This window comes from Pogoniulus pusillus, chromosome 7 (assembly GCF_015220805.1).
Source record: "Pogoniulus pusillus isolate bPogPus1 chromosome 7, bPogPus1.pri, whole genome shotgun sequence".
Classification (NCBI taxonomy): domain Eukaryota; kingdom Metazoa; phylum Chordata; class Aves; order Piciformes; family Lybiidae; genus Pogoniulus; species Pogoniulus pusillus.
Genome location: NC_087270.1, coordinates 23,110,461 through 23,130,014, shown reverse-complemented (window position 1 = coordinate 23,130,014; position 19,554 = coordinate 23,110,461). Strand labels below are relative to the sequence as shown.

The window sequence follows — 19,554 nt, the reverse complement described above, 5'->3', positions numbered from 1 at the left end:
AGCTTGAAATTTCACAGTGCAAACAGCAGATCCCTTTTTGCCTTCCATGAAGGCCAGTGTCTTATGACTATAATTAAATTGCTGATAGATCCCCTTATCTCTCAGGCTGCCCCAGGATGCAGTAATAAGGCTGTGCTCTTGATGAGCATTAACATACCTCTTTCCCTGTGTCACATCAGTTAGGCAGGTCAAGATCTTGATGGTGACCCAAGACAACATTCATCCTATGACCAGGCAGTTCATTTTCATCTCAGCCTAAAGGGCAGAAATGCTGCAGGACTTTCTGACTCCTGATTTTCCACTCAGGAGACAACATGCAATTTAGAGAAGAAATTCCATTAGCACCTGAGGCTCTCAAATGGGAAAAAAACTTGTACAGCTTTAGAGATGGTAAATTTGGGGAAGGCCACCCCACACCCACCCAAGAAACAGACTTACCCATACCAACTGGCCTTCCCCTGAGTGATTTTGTGATGTAGGCTGAGCGATGCTTTCCAGGACTTCTGCAACTGCAACAACAACAAAAAAAAAATCAGCACTCACCTTTAATATATTCTGACTTAAAGTGTGCAACCTTGTTTAAAATGCACTGCTAAAGCATATATTTTCATGTATCGTTATGTCAAAATGCATGATAACCAGGCTGAAAATCAAATTATCTGTGTTAAGGTGAATATTACAATGTGACTACTGCCTGCTGTGTCGCGAATGAATCTTGTAAACACAATCCAATCTCTCTCTTTCTCCCCCTCTCACACAATGAGAGAGACACATGCACGTCCTTGCACAAGAAAAGAGATTCTTCACCTTCTGCCATCCTATTGTCTCAGCAGCTCATGTTTATCGTGAGTGACATCTTCAACTACAACTCAGCGTGAGCTCGGGTGTGTTGGAGCTGAACGTTCTACCAGGAAAATCAGCAGTGACATTAAAGTTGTTTCATGAATAATGAAAAAATAAATATCACATTTACTGTAGGTACACAAAATGCTTTGGTTAACTAAAAGCGTTTGCAGAGAAATTCCAGGTCTCCGAGGGCAGATCCTGTTTTATTAACCCTGGATAGAGAAGTTATTTAGACGGAGCTGTTTTCATTATATTGGTAATTTTCTCAATTATACAAATGAGAGACTTTGTGATCAGTGCCATTAGCATAACACAGACTTCACTTTCACAAACTCGAAACTCTTGGAAAATCACAAAGCAGCAAATCCTGAAGCCAGGGAGGCTTTCAGCCACCAACATCCCTATAAGGAGGTTTAAATATGTCTCCCAAGTCCAAATTTGTGTAACAGGAGTTTTAATCATTTATGGGGGCAAAATGTCTTCAGAGACAGTAATGCAATTACAGAAGTGTATAATGCTAAAGGGAATCCAATTGTATCAATGCCATACAAGGCAAGCTCGTTACAGGATCCCAGCAAAAAGAGGCTCAAAACATAACTGCACTCTGTCCAGAGCTGTGCTGGCATCATCAGTGTGTGCTCCTGCCAGCCGTCAGAAGTTCAGAATCACAAATTTCAGGGAGAAGAAACAAGCTGACTGAATTATGGGGTTACAGTGACCAGAGATTCATATTAAAAAAAAAAAAAAAGAAGTCATTTGCAGTGGAAATGCTAGATTTTGTCCTATTAAGGGCTGAGCAGACACACTTCTTATATAGCAGTAACGTGTCAGGCAAAAGGGAAATCTTTTCATGTTTTCAGGCTTTGTGCTAGATAGAAATTTGTGATCCCAAAATGCAACAGGCTTTTAATGAAACACAACTATTCTCTCTTCCAGAAGTGGAAAACATTCTCACTACCAGCCCTTAATAATAATAATAATAACAAGGGAAAAAAAAAAGTTGTTGTTATTCCCCATTCTTTGGAATGTTTCATCCATATTCATACCGAGAACCCTGAGAAATGTTCCAAAGTGCCAAAAAAATATGAAAAGTAATATGAAACACATTGTCAACATCCTACTAACTGTTGCTTATGAACTTCTCAGCACAGAAAGAGTTATTCTCAGTAGAACGTTTGGAATGGCAATCATAAATAATCGGTTTCATCAACAGTGCATGCAGTAAGTAGTGGCTTAATATTAGCCACTCAAAAAACCTATCTTCTCTCTCTCGACTGAACAGATTTGGGGTTTAGCTTTCACTGGGGCAGGCTCAAAATCAGTGTTTTCTCCATAAACCTAGGTCTTCCAAGTTTTTTCCTGTAGAGTAGTATGCTTTATGACTTTTTTCTTGTGAGTTACAGTTATTTCCTATTTACAGAGAGATGCTCATTTCCTGTTTAAAAAAAGAAATCACAGGCATTTACCTTTATTTGTTTAACAACCTTCTAAATTTGTTTAACAATGTTCTAAATTGCAGTAACAATAAAACACATCCCAGAAAACAGAAATAATCCACCTTCTTGGTACCTGTAGACAAAGCTACTCCTTATCCTTTGTCTTTAAACAAGACACAAAGTTAGAAACTACATTTTTTTTTTTAAGATGTGTCAATTCCATCAGGAAAAAAAAGAAAATTAAACAGGGATAAGTATAAAGTATTTTCACAGAATCACAGAACTTTAGAGCTTGGACCTCCAGACATCATCCAGTCCAACCTCCCTGCCAAGACAGGATCACTCAGGGTAGTTCACACAGGAATGCATCCAGGTGGGTTTGGAAAGTCTCCAGAGAAGGAGACTCCACAACCTCTTTGGGCAGCCTGCTCCAGGGCTCTGTCACCTTCACTGTAAAGAAGTTTCTCTTCATGTTGAGGTGAAACTTTCTCTGTTCCAGATGTAGCTGTTGCTCCTTGGCTTATTGCTGCTGATCACCCAAAAGAGATTGGCCACATCCACTCAACATCCACCCCCTCAGATATTTGTACACACAGATCAGATCTGCTCTGAGCCTTCTGTTCTCCAAACTAAACAGCCCCAGGTTTCTCAGTCTCTCTTGGTAGGAGAGATGCTCAAGTCCCCCAGTCATCCTCATGGCTCTCCGCTGGACTCTTTCCAGCAGGTCCCTGTCTCTCTTGAATTGGGGAGCCCAAAACTGGACACAGTATTCCAGGTGTGATCTCACTAGGTCAGAGTAGAGGGAGAGAAGAACCTTCCTAGACCTCCTGCACATGCTTTTCTTGCTACATCCCAGGGAGCTCCCAAGAGGGCCCATTGCTATTTTATCTCTAGGCTCCCACTACTGCCAGGTGGGCTTAGACAGGTGGTGTAGACAGTATGTGACCTCTTTACTCCATTTTGGCAAGGCCAAGTCAAGAGAGGACCAGCATTTAGAGCCAATATCCAGGATGGAGTTTGTGAGGTGTCCCTTGCCTTGCATTCAAAAGACTTAAAAGTAAGCAAATGTATGAGAAACCCCCCCTGTAGCACTGGAGTCAATAGCAATACAAGCTCTTTTCTATCCATTAACCAGAAAGGTAGAAAGTGTTCTACTAGGTCACTCAGTTACTTCAACCAGATGGAATCCAAAATGTTCATAAAATTAAAAATCCATTTATTCTTCCAAAGTTGCATTCCATCTGTTTTCAGACATTTATGGAATCTTTTTGCATACAGGATATGGCAACCACTGGTGCCTTGGAAATATTTCTTCCCCATGCAGCTCACAGAAAGCCAGGCTGGATACAGAAGGCACGTTTTTTTCAGGTGCTCTTATTTCTCTTAAAAATATAGGAGAGTCCTGTCTTGTTTGAAATAATCATAAAATTCAGTCTATTATTGTTGGGGGGGGGGGGGGGGGGGGGGGGTGGTGGAGGGAGAGAATTGCAACAGGAACTTTTAATCTGGAAAAAAAAAAGAAAGAAAGAAAGAAAATGAGGCTATTCCCTGCTCTTTCCACCTTGATAATTTTAACTTTCCTGCCAGTCTGTTTCTCATTTTCAGCTTGTGGAGACAATAAGAATGATTCAGATGCTATGAAGGAATGCAGCCTGGCATGTAGGGATCTCCACCCTGAAGATAAAAGTGACAAAATTACCCCAGGAGTTATGAGCTGGAGTCTTCATCAATCATTTCTTAAGGAATATTTTATTTTATTCAACTATACACTGTGCCTAGATCTAACTGGGGTATGGTCCTCTGCCTTCTGTCCTTGGTCTCAACATCTTCAGCTTCACCAGATGGAAGGATATCATCTGGCATGCAGGCTAGGCCAAATTTTCTGTATATGACACAAAAATCCACATTTCCTCTCTTTCCTTAAGACTTTCTTTCCTTCACAGTCAGTGGCTTACACAACAGCTCAGTATCAATGAGCATTATCCTGCTTGGTGCAGAGAATACTTTATACCCTGGTGAAGCTCACCCATAAGGTAAGCACAGGCCATATCTACATTGTCATCTAGGTTATTTTCCCACTTCTCTCCTGAGTATGCATACTCCATGTTAAATCAGTCCCAGCTTCCATGTTGAAAGAAGTCAACTTCATCCCTCTGAGCTGAGAGACATTCATCAGGCAACTCTTCCCCAGGATTGTTTCTTCCAGGTCAAAAAAACACCAGGTCTGGTGATCTCACAGAGTCCTCCAATGCTACATCAAAGGGTTGGACTCAAACCTTAAAGGTCACAAAACCACTGAATGTCAGGGCCCGGAAGGGACATTGAAAGCTCATCCAGTCTGACCCCCCCTGCCACAGCAGGATCACCTAGACCAGATCATACAGGAACACATCTAGGCACGTTCTGAATATCTCCAGAGAGGGACACTCCACAACCCCCTTTGGCAGCCTATTCCAGTGTTCTGTCACTCTTTGTCACAGGGAAAAATCCTCCTCATGTTTCCAAGGAACTTCCTATGCCTCAACTTCTACCCACTGCCCCTTGGCCTGTCATTGGGCATCACCTAGCAGAGCCTGGCTCCATCCCTTGGGCACTCACACTTCTCATATTTATAAACATAAATAAGCTCACCTCTCAGTCTCCTCCTCTCCAAGTTCCAAGCCTCTGCTCCATCAGTCTCTCCTCATAAGAGAGATCTTCCATTCCCTTCATCACCTTTGTGACTCTGTGCTGGACTCACTCAAGCACTTCTATGTCCTTTATGAACTGCAGGGTCCAGACACAGTACTCCAGATGCAGCCTCACCAGGTCAGAGTAGAGGGGTGAGGAGAATCTCTCTTGAACTACTAACCACAGCCCTTCTAATATGCCCCAGAATGGCATTGGCCCTTCTGGCCACCAGAGCACGTTGCTGGCTCGTGGTCAACCTCCCATCCACTAGGACCCCCAGGTCCTTTTCCCCTTCAGTGCTCTGCAACAGGTCAGTTCCCAGCCTATACTGATGCTTGGGGTTGTTCTTTTCCAGTTGCAAGACTCTACACTTGTCCTTGTTGAACGTCATTAAATTTCTCCCTGCCCAATCAAACCAATTCAAGAATTCCATGAATAGCAGTTCTTTGCATCATAAATACTCTTCATATCCTTATGACAAGGCCCAAATCACTTCACAGTACGTGACTCGGGTGGGGGATGCATGTCTGCTACTATCTACATCTGCATTTTGTTCACCTCTCCAAATCTTTTGGGTAACTGCTTGGTGGCTCTCATAGAAAGGCACTCAAAAGTGATCCAAACCAGCAGAGTGAAATGCAGAGAACTTGATTTTAAGGATAAGACCACATTTAAAACAACAACAACAACAACAACAAAACTCCTGAAAATCATAAATGATGGGAGGTTTGTTTCAATCTTAGTTGTTTTGCATTGTTTTGTTTTGGGATCTCCAGTTGAGGAAAGACAGGGACCTGCTGGAAAGAGTCCAGTGGAGAGCCACAAGGATGACTGGGGGACTTAAGCATCTTCCCTACCAAGAGAGACTGGGAATCCTGGGGCTGTTTAGTCTGGAAAAGAGAAGACAGAGGAGATCTGATCTGTGTGTACAAATACACGAGGGGTGGGTCAAGTGGATGTGGCCAGTCTATTTTTGGTGGTCAGCAGCAACAAGCCAAGGAGCAACAGCTACATCTGAAACAGAGAAGGTTTCACCTCAACATGAAGAGAAACTTTACAGTGAAGGTGACAGAGCCCTGGAACAGGCTACCCAAAGAGGTTGTAGAGTCTTCTTCTCTAGAAACTTTCCAAACCCACCTGGATGCACCTCTGTGCAAAACACCCTTGGCAGGGAGGTTGGACTGGATGATATCTGGAGGTCCAAGCTCTAAGGTTCTGTGGTTCTGTGAATGCCAGGTCTTGTCTTCACATTTTCTTCTGCAAACCCAAGGGCAGGGATAAAAAAAATACATCAGTTAATATTCATACTTAAGTCTCATGCTGTCCAAAGCAGATACTTTAAAAAAAAACCAACCCACACAAATTCAGTGAGAATATTGCAAGACTCTTACTGCAAACTGGCACCAGTGACATCTAGTTCTGAGATAACAAACCTGTACTTCTCATCACTCCACGTTTTAAACCCAGCAGGTTTGACAAGGGGGTTGAGGACCACATGCTAAAAGACCATATTCAATCACCAGCAGAATCAGAGAGTAGATTTCGTCCTTTACTGGACAAATTGGAGAATGCCAGGTTGGAAAGGACCTCAAGGATCAGCTGGTCCAATCTTTGAAATGAGATGGTCCAGCATCCTGTCAAGCTGAGTCTTAAAACTGTCCAAAACCAGCATCTGCCTAGGGATATGGTTCCAATGTCTGGCTGTTCTCATGGGGAAAAATTTTCTTATGGAATCCAGTCAGAATATCCCCATGATTAACTTTGCCCATTGCCTCTTGTCTTTTCCATGTGACTCCTTGTAAAAAGGGAGTCTCCATCCTCTTGTTAGCCACCCTTTATGTGCTGGTGCATGGTAATGACTTTAAATAATATTCTCCTTTGGCTGTTAGGAAAGCTGGCTCTAGGAAGCTTGCTCACCAAGATGGACCAACCACAAGTGACAAAATAGCAAAACTAGGAAAAAACCTAACTGGTGCAAGAAGAGCTGCCAAGGAGTATCCTGAGAGTGCACACGTCCATGGTGTTACCTTCTGTCCACACAAATGAAATATCTGTCTCAAGATATAAAACTAATTAAAGGTTACCTTTGCTTACACAGAGGGACACACAGGGACTCAGGCCCACACCTCCTTATCAGCTGAAGTGCCTGCACCACTTGTCTTTAGTTTCACCCATCTCCTACTAAGTTTAGAAGAAAAGGCAACAGCTGTGGCTACTGACAGAACAAGGTTGGCAGCTGCAAAACTGAGATGCCACATTTCAGTGTATAATTTTCTTTCCACAGTGTCTCTCCCTAACTTTCCTCTTTAAGAGGCACTTAAAATCCATGTGTCTGACTCAATTACTGTTATTGTAGCTGCGGAACAGAATGTGATGCTGATGAGGGCCTACCTGTCTAGTTAGCTTCCCTTTCTGGATGCTTTCTTTCTTTGATTCATCATTGCTTGTGACACGTGTATTGTCTAAACTATGTTCAAGAACAAGCCTCTAATACATTCAATGGGAGAAGGTGGGAAAAAAAGTAAATCAGAAAACCATGTATCAATTGCACACATAAATTCAGGCTCTGCCTTTAACCATCCTCTCTCTGAGCAATACCTTAGACACAAAGCACAGTTTCACTGCCAATTAAGCATAGCATTTGCAGCAAAATTAAGAGTAAAATTTCTTTGGCTTCCTTTGATTAAGAAAGCACCCACACTGCAGAAATGCTCTGTCTTTATAATCTCATCCAGGGATTCTGTGTTCCTTCAGCACTCAGCACATTATCAAATCGTATCCGAAGCAGTATGAATTCAGGCCCCAGAGGGCATGAACCCAAATTTAAAGTCATCATCATTCTGTATATTTTCTGCTCAGCTGAAGGTTTTATGATACAGGCTGAATGTCTTTTCAGGACAATCCTAAAAATAAGCTAATGCAGTGGGGACTGAATTTATTGGACATGCACACTCACCTTCAGTGGATGTTCTCCCTAGGTCAGTTCTGGTGTGATTGGCAAGGAGTCGTGACAGCTTGTATCTTCCTATGAGAAACCTGCGTAGACACCGGTAATTAGAACTGCCACTCAGTCCTTCCTGACAACAGCTACTGCACTGGCTCTGGGCCTCTGAACTGCCTACTGCCTCTGGAAAAACCCGCTTCTCAGTGTCTTCTCCTCCATAGGCACATACCCGATTGCATGTAAACATCCTGTAATTTACTGCACAACACAAAAACATTGGCACCTTCGAGCCGAAAAATACAGCGGTTGACAAATAGCGGAAAACTACAATTCCGAAGTGTCGACTACGATGCAGCTCCCCCAGCTCAGGACAAAAATTACCTACTAGTATGTTTTTAGTCATAATTGATTTATTCACAAACCATTAATACCTGCAACCAACAAGGGAAAGAAAGGGGAAGGGAGAGGAGAGGAGAGGAGAGGAGAGGAGAGGAGAGGAGAGGAGAGGAGAGGAGAGGAGAGGAGAGGAGAGGAGAGGAGAGGAGAGGAGAGGAGAGGAGAGGAGAGGAGAGGAGAGGAGAGGAGAGGAGAGGAGAGGAGAGGAGAGGAGAGGAGAGGAGAGGAGAGGAGAGGAGAGGAGAGGAGAGGAGAGGAGAGGAGAGGAGAGGAGAGGAGAGGAGAGGAGAGGAGAGGAGAGGAGAGGAGAGGAGAGGAGAGGAGAGGAGAGGAGAGGAGAGGAGAGGAGAGGAGAGGAGAGGAGAGGAGAGGAGAGGAGAGGAGAGGAGAGGAGAGGAGAGGAGAGGAGAGGAGAGGAGAGGAGAGGAGAGGAGAGGAGAGGAGAGGAGAGGAGAGGAGAGGAGAGGAGAGGAGAGGAGAGGAGAGGAGAGGAGAGGAGAGGAGAGGAGAGGAGAGGAGAGGAGAGGAGAGGAGAGGAGAGGAGAGGAGAGGAGAGGAGAGGAGAGGAGAGGAGAGGAGAGGAGAGGAGAGGAGAGGAGAGGAGAGGAGAGGAGAGGAGAGGAGAGGAGAGGAGAGGAGAGGAGAGGAGAGGAGAGGAGAGGAGAGGAGAGGAGAGGAGAGGAGAGGAGAGGAGAGGAGAGGAGAGGAGAGGAGAGGAGAGGAGAGGAGAGGAGAGGAGAGGAGAGGAGAGGAGAGGAGAGGAGAGGAGAGGAGAGGAGAGGAGAGGAGAGGAGAGGAGAGGAGAGGAGAGGAGAGGAGAGGAGAGGAGAGGAGAGAGGAGAGGAGAGGAGAGCAGCAGCAAAATGAACACAAAATGTTTCCCATTCACGGTTGCATTTTGCAACGGGCTAAGGATAAGGCAAGATGTTTGGAAATATTTGCAACTGCAAACGAGGCTGAAATATTTCCTTGCACTATGACAATCACAGGATGAAACTCATATTTTGTTCCTGGCCTTGCTGCAGTCTGGAGGTATCGTTTCAGATACAGCTCCCCAGTCTGCAAAATGGGGATAACAATCGAGCTGTAATTTCCATGCGTGGTGCCCAATTATTTAGATCTCATCAAGTTAAATAGCATCTTTTATTTCCCACAGTAGAGAAAAAAAGAGAGCCAGAGTGGGGCAGTCAGGAATTGTTGAGATTTGAGGTTGAAAAGGCAGTGAAATCTAATCTGCAGACCACAGAAATCAGTGGAAATTGACTTCAGAACTCTGTTGATTTCAGTGGTTTTGGGATCAAGGTTTAGGAGAACAAAGTTACTGCATGAAGACAAGTCTCTTGTCATGAGCAATGCTTGACTTCTCGATAGGAGCAGTCTGTCAGACTATACCTTTGGGAGAAACCTACACTGAAGGCTTCTATATAATTGTAGGGTGTCCAGGAACATCTCAGGGAAGGAGTTCCCCCTCTGCTCTCCCTATAGCTTGTTTAAGACAAGAAAGAGGATGTTCTGGCTTACCCCTGTGGTTAAGCAGTGAATACTTGGCACCAGACTTGTTGCACAGAGGCCCAAGAGCAAGGAAGCCAGGCTGTGTAGGAAGGGGCAGGCACAAGGACTAGCTTCTACTTCCTATCCCTTCCTACTCCATCAGCATCATGCCTATGGGAATGTGAGACGTGGTGTGTAGAATCCCATGGGAATTTCAGACACATTGTGCAGCATCACATAGAAAACACTGAGTGTGCCAGAGCTGGAAGGCATTACAACCTCTGCAACACTGAGTTCATTTTCCCAGTAACTATCAAGCCCAAGAAGAGCATGGTACAGTGTATTAAGCATCCCGATAAAGTTTCATGCAGCCACTCTTCAAAAACCAACCCATAAATAGCAATGCTGGCTTTTCAGAGAGATAATTACATGGGGACTCCCATATACGTGTTTCAAAATGAATCCAGTAGTATAATCATGCAATGGCTCAGAAATTACTGAGTGAATAGTACCATTTCCCTTTTTGACTTCTATTATAGCCCAGTGGCAGTGTAATTGTGCTGGATTTGGGCAGTGGATTGTGCTGGATTTCAGTGGTGCTTGGTGACAGGACAAGAGGTAGCAGGCACAAACTTGAAAATGCAGGAAGCTCCATCTAAACATGAGGAGGAATTTACTTTGAGGGTGACAGAGCACTGGAGTAGGTTGCCCAGAGAATTTGTGAGGTCTCTATCTTTAGAGTCACTTGAAACCCACCTGGATGCTGTCCTATGCAAGCTGCTCTAGGTGAATCTGCTCTGGCAGATTAGGTGATCCCCTGAGGTCCCTTCTAACCCTACCATTCTGTAATTCTGTGAGTCATTATCTAACTCTACCAAGTCTGGTGTTAAACCCCTGGCACAACTTGAGACTGTGTCCCCTTGTTCTGTTGATGGTTGCCTGGGAGAAGTGACCAACCCCTACCTGGCTACTACCTCTCTTCAGGTAGTTGTAGACAGTCGTAGACAGACATTCCCACTGGAATGGTCATGAATAGCAGCATCTCTTCTAGCAAAAGAAGGTCAAAACTCTTCTGAAGGTCTACAGTGGCATGAAGGATGATTCAGCTGGTATCCTGGGAATGTTCTTAGTTTACATAACGTAGAACGACAGCTAGAAAATCATTCTTGCTGAAGTTGACTAAAAATATATTTGCAAAATCATTAAAGGATTCTATTTCCTGCAACCACAAAGGAATTTGATAAATCATCCTTTGCCATAGTGCCACTAATTGCAATGGAATCTGAAAAAGAGAAAAAAAGATCCAAAATGATTTTCTTTTTTTGAGGAAAGCCCCAAATCCTGAAGGCACACTGCTGGCAAGCCCTCGAGTGTTCATATTACAAGCCAAGCAATTTAAATAACCTCCAAGTTCATTATTTTCAGCTAGATGCACAGGAGAGGTCCTCTCCACCAAGAATACGCCAATATAGAGCATCTTATTTTTCCACAGCTGATAAGCTTCGTGTGGTTGGGACAAAAATTTCAGTAGCAGGATTTTAACAACTGTAGAAAGAGACCATAAAACTTTCTGCCCCTTATTAACCACTGTGTGACTATTAGGTTTATGGGCGACGTTAACATTGCAGCATAGGAACCAAAACATTGTAAACGGTCTCCAAAACGTTGGGAAGCAATTTTCCCCAGGAGGCCTTTCCAGTCCCACTAAGGTATGGCAAGGGTCATGTGGCACACATGTAAAACTAGATTAAACTCTCTGTTGCTAAGTAATTAAACCTAATTGTAAATCTGGGCGAGTGCTAATTTTAAAACTGCACTCCCCTGCTCCGAGCTCCAAAATCTCTGTTGAAAGTTCATGCAAAATGAAAACTGCCTCTTTAAAAAGAGATCAGCTTGCAGCTCCCCAGAACGGAGCCTCTGGGCAAGTGGTTCAAAATATGATTTTTATAAACAAATCTGACATAGCAAACTTAATGCAAGCCCCTATGCATATAACATCACTTCTATGTGCAACTCGTTTAAATTATAGCTGTAGAGAGAAGGAAATAAAACTGGCATATTAACCTTTGGCACAACACTGCTCACATACTAGCGGTGTTCAGCAGCAGATGAGATTATTGTGACTCCCACTAGTATTGTCACAGTGAAGGGTCTGTCAGAATTCATGTTTGAAACCTCAACAGCCAGAGTTTATTAATTCAGCCACAAGCATCCTTTCCAGACCTACCTTGGCATGTAGAATCTTCAGAGCGTAATCGTTTTTTTTTACTGCAACTTCTCTTTCCCCATCACCACTGTATTTAAAGTCACTGACTGAAAAAGTGTAAGAAAATAAACGAGAAAGTAATTAACTATAGTGATTTCTCACCACCACCTTATTTAAAAAGTGGTTGTGCCCCTGGTTTCAGCACTGCTGAGGCTGCACCACAAATACTGGGTTCGGTTTTGGACCCCTCACTATAAGAAAGACATTGAGGTTCTGGAGTGTGTCCAGAGAAGGGCAGCAAAGCTTGTGAAGAGTCTAGAAGAGTGGCTGAGGAAACTGGGAGTGTTTAGCCTGGAGAAGAAGAGGCTCAGGGGAAAACATTCTGTTTTCTACCACTCTCTCAAAGGAAGTTGGAGTGAGGTGGATGTCGGTCGCTTCTTGCTAGTATATGTTGATACAATGAGAGAAAATCATAGAATCATAGAATCAACCAGGTTGGAAGAGACCTCCAAGATCATCTAGTCCAACCTATCACCCAGCCCTATCCAGTCAACTAGACCATGGCACTAAGTGCCTCATCCAGTCTTTTCTTGAAGACCCCCAGGGACAGTGCCTCCACCACCTCCCTGGGCGGCCCATTCCAATGGGAAATCACTCTCTCTGTGAAGAACTTCTTCCTAATATCCAGCCTATACCTACCCTGGCACAACTTGAGACTGTGTCCCCTTGTTCTATTGCTGGTTGCCTGGGAGAAGAGACCAACCCCCACCTGGCTACAATGCCCCTTCAGGTTGTGTTGGGGTAGGTGGTGTGGTGGTGGTGGTTAGGCTGAATATCAGGAATTTTGTCTTTACTGAAAGAGTGGTCAAGCATTGCAGTAGGTTGCGCTGAGAGGTGGTGGAGTCACTATCCCTGGAGGTGATTAAGAAATGTGTGGACATGGCACTTGAGGGCATGGCTTAATGGCCATGATGGTGTAGGTCAACTCAACAATCTGAGAGGTCTTTTTCCAACAGAAACAATTCTATGACTCTGTGAAAACCACAAAATCAGAAAGTAAAATAAAGCAGAAATTAAGGAAATAGAGCATTCTACCACTTGTTGCTAAAAGTTCCCTGGATGCCTTACTTCCCAAACATGCCTTTCAAAGAATGATCTGCTATTTCTTCCTCAGGAGACGGGACCCTTTCCAGTGGTTCAAACGGACAAGCTAAATGTATGAGCAAGACAGACTTACAAACATCTTTCTATTTCAATATTAAATGTTCTTTTGATTTTTTAAATGGTGAATGTTCTATATTATGGAATACATTCCCATGTAACCAACAAAAGCATCATAAAAAATGAGCCTCTCTTCTTCAATAATGACTTACTGAAAGGAGCCTTGACAACATCACTCAGGCCCTGTTGTGTGTTCTCAGCCTGTCTAGATTCTCTGACACTTTTTGGTCAAAAATTTCAGGCATAAGACTTACACAACAGCTTGATTTGGTTTCTTTGTGCACCTGGAAAGTGAACTACGACAGTCATGAGGCTTACTTGTAGGAAAGCAAGATTTCACCTAGGGAGGACATGAGGCTTCAGGAAATAAAGCACAGTGCTGAGACAGAGGTGAGATATAGGTCCAAATGACAATTCTTCTTGGTCCCTTGCTTCAGAATCACTTATAAAAAAACATACAAAAACACAGAACCACAGAATTAACCAGGTTGGAAAAGACCTTCCAGATCACTGAGCCCAACTTACCACCTAAAATCTTCTAACTAGACCATAACACTAAGTGCCTCCTCATCCAGTCTCTTTTTAAACACCTCCAGGGATGGTAACTTCACCACCTCCCCAGGCAGCCCATTCCAATGCCAATTACCCTTCTTCCTAACATCCAGCCTAAACCTGCCCCGGTACAGCTTGAGGCTGTGTCCTCTTATTCTGACACTGGTTGCCTGGCAGAAGAGACCACCTTCCATCTAGCTACAACCTCCTTTCAGGTAGTTGTAGAGAGCAATGAGATCTGCCCTGAGCCTCCTCTTCTCCCAGCTCCCTCAGTCTCTCCTCACAGGGCTTAGTGCCCTTCTCTGGACACATTCAACCACCTCAAATATACATAAAAGTCAAACATTTCAGAGCCATACAAATGTACAAAGTTGAAGTTCAGTGATCCAATCCAGAGAAACAGTAACTAAGACAGCAAGGCAGGTCTCGATGTCCCATTGCATTTCCCTTTTCCATGTAATGAAAGTAAAACAAATGTGGACCTGCTGCCGAGACTGAAGAAATCATGGCAAAACCATGGCAAAACCATTGCATTGCAAAAAGTTGCTTTACCAAAATATCACAGGACCACCACAAAATGTATATTTCACATGTATTTAAGTTTGAGAGAAACAGGAATCTGCTGGAGAGGGTCCAGCGGAGGGCTACAAGGATGATTAGGGGATTGGAGCACTGCCTGATGAGGAAGGGCTGAGGGACCTGGGGCTGCTTAGTCTGGAGAAGAGAAGACTGAGAAGGGATTTAATAAATGTTTATAAATATCTGAGGGCTGGGAGTCAGGAAGGTGTAAGACAGACTCTGCTCACTTGCTCCCTGTGATAGGACAAGGAGCAACGGATATAAGCTGCAGCACAGGAGGTTCCAGCTCAACACAAGGGGGAACATCTTTACTACAAGGGTCCCAGAGCACTGGACCAGGCTCCCCAGAGAGGTGGTGGAGCTTCCTTTTCTGGAGACTTTCAAGGCCTATCTGGATGCGTTCCTGTATGACCTGAGCTAGACTGTATGGCCCTGCTATGGCAGTGGGGCTGGACTCAATGATCTCTTTGGGTCCTTTCCAAGCCCTGACATCCTGTGATCCTATGATATCAGGACAGATTGGTGCAAGCACTCCTTATTTCCCCAACTTTGTAGAAGAAAGCGGAGGTCAGTCTGTTCTCCCTAGTAGCAGGTGATAGGATGAGAGGAAATGGCCTGGGATTATGCCAGGTGAGGTTTAGATCAGACACTGGGAAAAAAAAAATTTCATGCAAGAGTGGTCAGACCTTGGAACAGGCTTCCCAGGAAGGTGATGGAGTCACTGTCCCTGAAATTGTTAGAGAAACCTCTTGGACATGGAACTTCAGGACATGGTTTAATGACCATGGTAGTCTTAGGTTGAGAGTTGGACTAAATGATCTTAAAGGTCTGTTCCAACCCAAACAATTGTTTGATTCTATGAATCGTGAGAACCATCTTTATTTCCCTGACTCCCTTCTGCCAGTAAACACTTGGACCAAGCTGTGACATGCACAGTGACAAGCAAAGAAATATATGATGTACTCTTAGTGTTGTGAGAATAAGAATGTGAGGTCTTTTCTGTCTTTATTTCCACTGATAAAGCTGGGACAGATGAGGATTGCAGAAGCTGCTACACACGCTGCAGCTAGCAGAGGGCCAAAGATCATGGCATGTGCAGCAGAAGGGGCGGGGGGGAAAGACAGATTTTGAGTACCAAAAATAAACTGCGATGAAACTTAATCCCCAAAGGTCAGATGTACATCTGAAAGGCCCAGGCCATGCCTTTGTATCACAATGTTACAACATTAACCCTAATGACTTAATAGTTTTTGCCCTTGACTTATGTCAACAGGATCCTATCTTATTACATGGTAAATTAGTTGCTTCCAGCTTACTCCAGGCTCCTAGGTGATGGGAAGACAGAGGCTCTCTAGGAAAATTAGGAAGCTAACCTAGTGCTTCAACAGCCTTTTAAAGTAGTATTTAGTACATTTTATTTTCTGCATGTGTTTGAATAAAAGAAGGCTGGACATGGCTTGGGGAGGAAGCTACCACTTGGCATTCAGGAGCCAAAATTAAAAGGAAGTCATCTCCTTTGCACACTGTTGTGCAGTGTCATCAAAGGTCATCATTGCCTGCTGAAGATATCAAGGGATAATGAGCTAGGGTCAGGCATAATGATGGTAAGCTCTAAGTAACAGAGGATGCTTTCTTATGCTCCTTCCCTTTTCTTGGAGAAGTTTGCATCCCATGAAGACTTTTTCGCGTTCACACAGAAAGGGTTTCCAAAGCGCGGAGCCATCAGGTGACCAAGGTGCATCAGCACCTAACTCTGCAGAGCCTCTCTTTGCATAAAAGAACAGCCAGTGGCTTCTAAAAGAGCTAGTTTTACCCGCTGGCTGTCTTACTCTATTTAGACTGAGAAATTCCATATATTCTGATTTATCTGGGAGGCTTTGCCTCACATCTGTCCTGAAAACCTGTCTCCTGTCAGCTAGACAAAGGGCTACTCTTCACAATAAACACAAAAGAAGGAGAGACATGCTTATATGGTTATGTAAGTCTTCTTTTACAGGCAAGTAAGATGCAGCTCCAGACACTAGACTTTTAAATCATTTAAAGCTGACATAAGCTGATCCTAGGCACAGTTTATAATCATGTTTTTACTTTTCAGCCCTGACAATTACAAATTGTTTGCATTAGCTCCACAACTATTCCTATTCAGCAGCATTGTCAAAGTCCATTCATCCCAGTCTTGTAACAGCACACCAATCCTTTGCTTTGCCAGCCTCCATCCATAGCCTTCATCCAACTGTTACCAACCATGCAGGCAGGTGTAGGAGAGATCTATAGCCTGCAAACACACAGACACACACACACACACACCCCATCTGCAATCTGCAGTAGCTGCAGTTTGCTACATTTCAATGTGGTTTTCAGACCATCTCAGCTCGACAGGAAGAAGCCTGGCATCCTCTAAGCATGCTGCACTTGTAACCTTTGAAGATGTTCAAAAGAAAAGGAAAAAGAAAAAAAAATATAAAGGAAGAAAGGTCCTAAGCATTTTGCATGAAGTTGCATGAAAAGTTTTGGGTCCAAACTTGACTGGAACTGTTTTAAGTACTTCTCTACTACAGCAGCAGTGCGTCATATGAAAGGCTTAGTTTGGCATCCATCCACAGCTATAAATAAAAAACATATTTATCTTTGGTCATGCATATAATTTAAAAGTCTGACAGAAGAAACTTCTCTCTTTTTTTTTTTTCCTTTTTCCTTTTAAATCTACTCTGAGCCTAAGATAAATTCTTATAAATTATTTCTTATAAATGGAGAAGAGGGGGAAAAAACCCACCCAAAACCAACAAACCCTGAGATGCAATAACAAAATAGCTTGGGTATTTGGAAATCTGGAAAACAGATTATTTCCTTGGATGGAACAAAGTGCGTGTATGTGTCACCATGACTTTAAACAGTTCCACAGCTCCCCATGGAAATACTTAATTGAAGCTAATAAGATGTGGAGTTATCAGTGGTTTGCCATGATGGATTTCATATGGTTTCTCCAAAATGTTTTACCTCCTTTAAAGCTTCTGACTTGAGATTTTTCTTAACTGTTGGTTTGAGCTTCAACCACCACAAATTCTGAGTGAAATCCTACTTGCAGAGGGGACAGTTTGGGCAAAACTGTAACTCCAATCCCTAGGCAAGACAATGCTCTGAGGTGAGTTTGGGCAAAACTGTATCTCCAATCCCTAGGCAAGACAATCCTCTGAGGTGAGTTTGGGCAAAACTGTATCTCCAATCTCTAGGCAAGACAATCCTCTGAGGTGAGTTTGGGCAAAACTGTATCTCCAATCTCTAGGTAAGACAATCCTCTGAGGTGAGTTTGGGCAAAACTGTAACTCCAATCCCTAGGCAAGACAATCCTCTGAGGTGAGTTTGGGCAAAACTGTAACTCCAATCTCTAGGTAAGACAATCCTCTGAGGTGAGTTTGGGCAAAACTGTAACTCCAGTCTCCAGGCAAGACAATCCTCTGAAGTGCAGCATATGTGACAACCTCCCTTAGAAACCATCAGATGAAAGATTTGTTTGAAGCACGGCTCAGAAGTCCATTTTCCTTTGCACCACAAAATTAAGAAATTATTGTCAACAGTCTACAGATCCCAACACAAATTTTCCCTCCATTACAGTGCTCTGTAAGGTGATCCTACAAGCTCACTTCCCTGCCACGACAGAGGACCAGGCCTGCTTTCTTTCATTGAGCACTTTGGTTGATCACAAGTACATGCTAAGAAAATTTGTGACTAGTTACAATAAAGTAAAAAATAGTTGTGTCTTTCTTTAGGCTGGGTATAAGGAAAGATTTTTTTACTGAAAGAGTGGACAGGCACTGGAACAGGCTGCCCAGAGAGGTGGTGGAGTCACAGTCTCAGAAAATGTGTAGGTATCACACTTCAGGTTTACTGGTCCCAGTGTGCTGGTGAGGGGCGACACATGGACTCCACACGATCCAATGTGAATCCCACCTGGGACCTTTGTTGTTCATTCTGACTTCATTTGTATAGTCTAGAGCACAGATCACACACCTACACGTTAGCATAATCTAGGCAAGGACAATCCAGTCTTTTACATACATCAAGGCTTGTTTTTCTCATTAACCAGGTGTCCTACTATCTCTCCTCTCCTGTGGGAGGCATCCTGATGCTGTGGGAACCAAGGGCAAATCATAGAATCAACCAGGTTGGAAGAGACCTCTAAGATCAGCCAGGCCAACCTAGCACCCAGCCCTAGCCAGTCATCTAGACCATGGCACTAAGTGCCTCATCCAGTCTTTTCTTGAACACCTCCAGGGACAGTGACTCCATCTCCTCCCTGGGCAGCCCATTCCAATGCCAATCACTCTCTCTGTGAAGAACTTCTTCCTAACATCCAGCCTATACTTCCCCCAGCACAACTTGAGACTATGTTCCTTTGTTCTATTGCTGGTTCACAGACTGGCTGTTATTCTTTCTCACACTGCATTCCCACACTGGTGGTGTTGGGTTGATGGTTGATCTCAATGAAGGTCTTTTTCAGCCAAACCAATTCAATTATTCTATTCTTGTATCTCAGTCTAGAAAAGTAAATCTCTGATGGACTGTAGATGGGTATGTAGTGTCTACAGAAAGTAGCATATCTTAACTGCAAGCATGCACTTACACACCCTATAGGAGAGCCAGGAAAGCCTTCTGTTTGGGCAGAAACAGGTTATTTGGCATCTGCATGGTGCAGGTGCTTTATAAGCATCTGTATATACCCATTTCTGATAATGACTCCAAATAAGTTTGGCTTGAGCCAAATCCCTGTCACTACACATGATTAAACCATTCTGAATTTTGGGGAGGAGGAAAGGTTTTACCCACACTGATAGGAGCAGAGTTAGTAAGAAGCTGTGGGTAGGGGTGATCTGCACAACTCTGGCGTTCACTTCACATCTACGTCTTCAGTAACTAATGAAGCTACCTTCCTAAAAATTGGCCAAAATAAAGGAGCTTATCATTATTTTCCTTCAGGAAGAGAAATGTGTAGACTTTTCTGGCATAACCACCCTTTTCCTTCAGCATTTTTTTTCTCCCCTGAAAACTTATTTCCTGCACCTGCAAATGAATCTACTGCATGTTTCTTTTTAATGTTAATATTCCTTTCAAGTATACCATCACCACTGATAAAGTCAAGTACACGTCTATGAGCTGTTGGGTCAAGTTGTGTGTACCTCCTATCAGTAACTACATCAGACAGCAGCAAGCACAGT

The 19,554-nt window shown here is 43.5% G+C and overlaps 1 long non-coding RNA gene across 1 annotated transcript; it reads right to left on the bottom strand.

Annotated features, from left to right (window-relative positions):
- Positions 1-219: 219 nt before the first annotated feature.
- Positions 220-7,977, bottom strand: LOC135177129 (uncharacterized). Its single transcript, XR_010302931.1, has 3 exons — positions 7,909-7,977; positions 439-509; positions 220-290 (listed from the first exon to the last, which is right to left on the bottom strand). It is a non-coding gene; the product is annotated as an uncharacterized LOC135177129 (long non-coding RNA).
- Between the last annotated feature and the right edge of the window lie 11,577 nt (positions 7,978-19,554).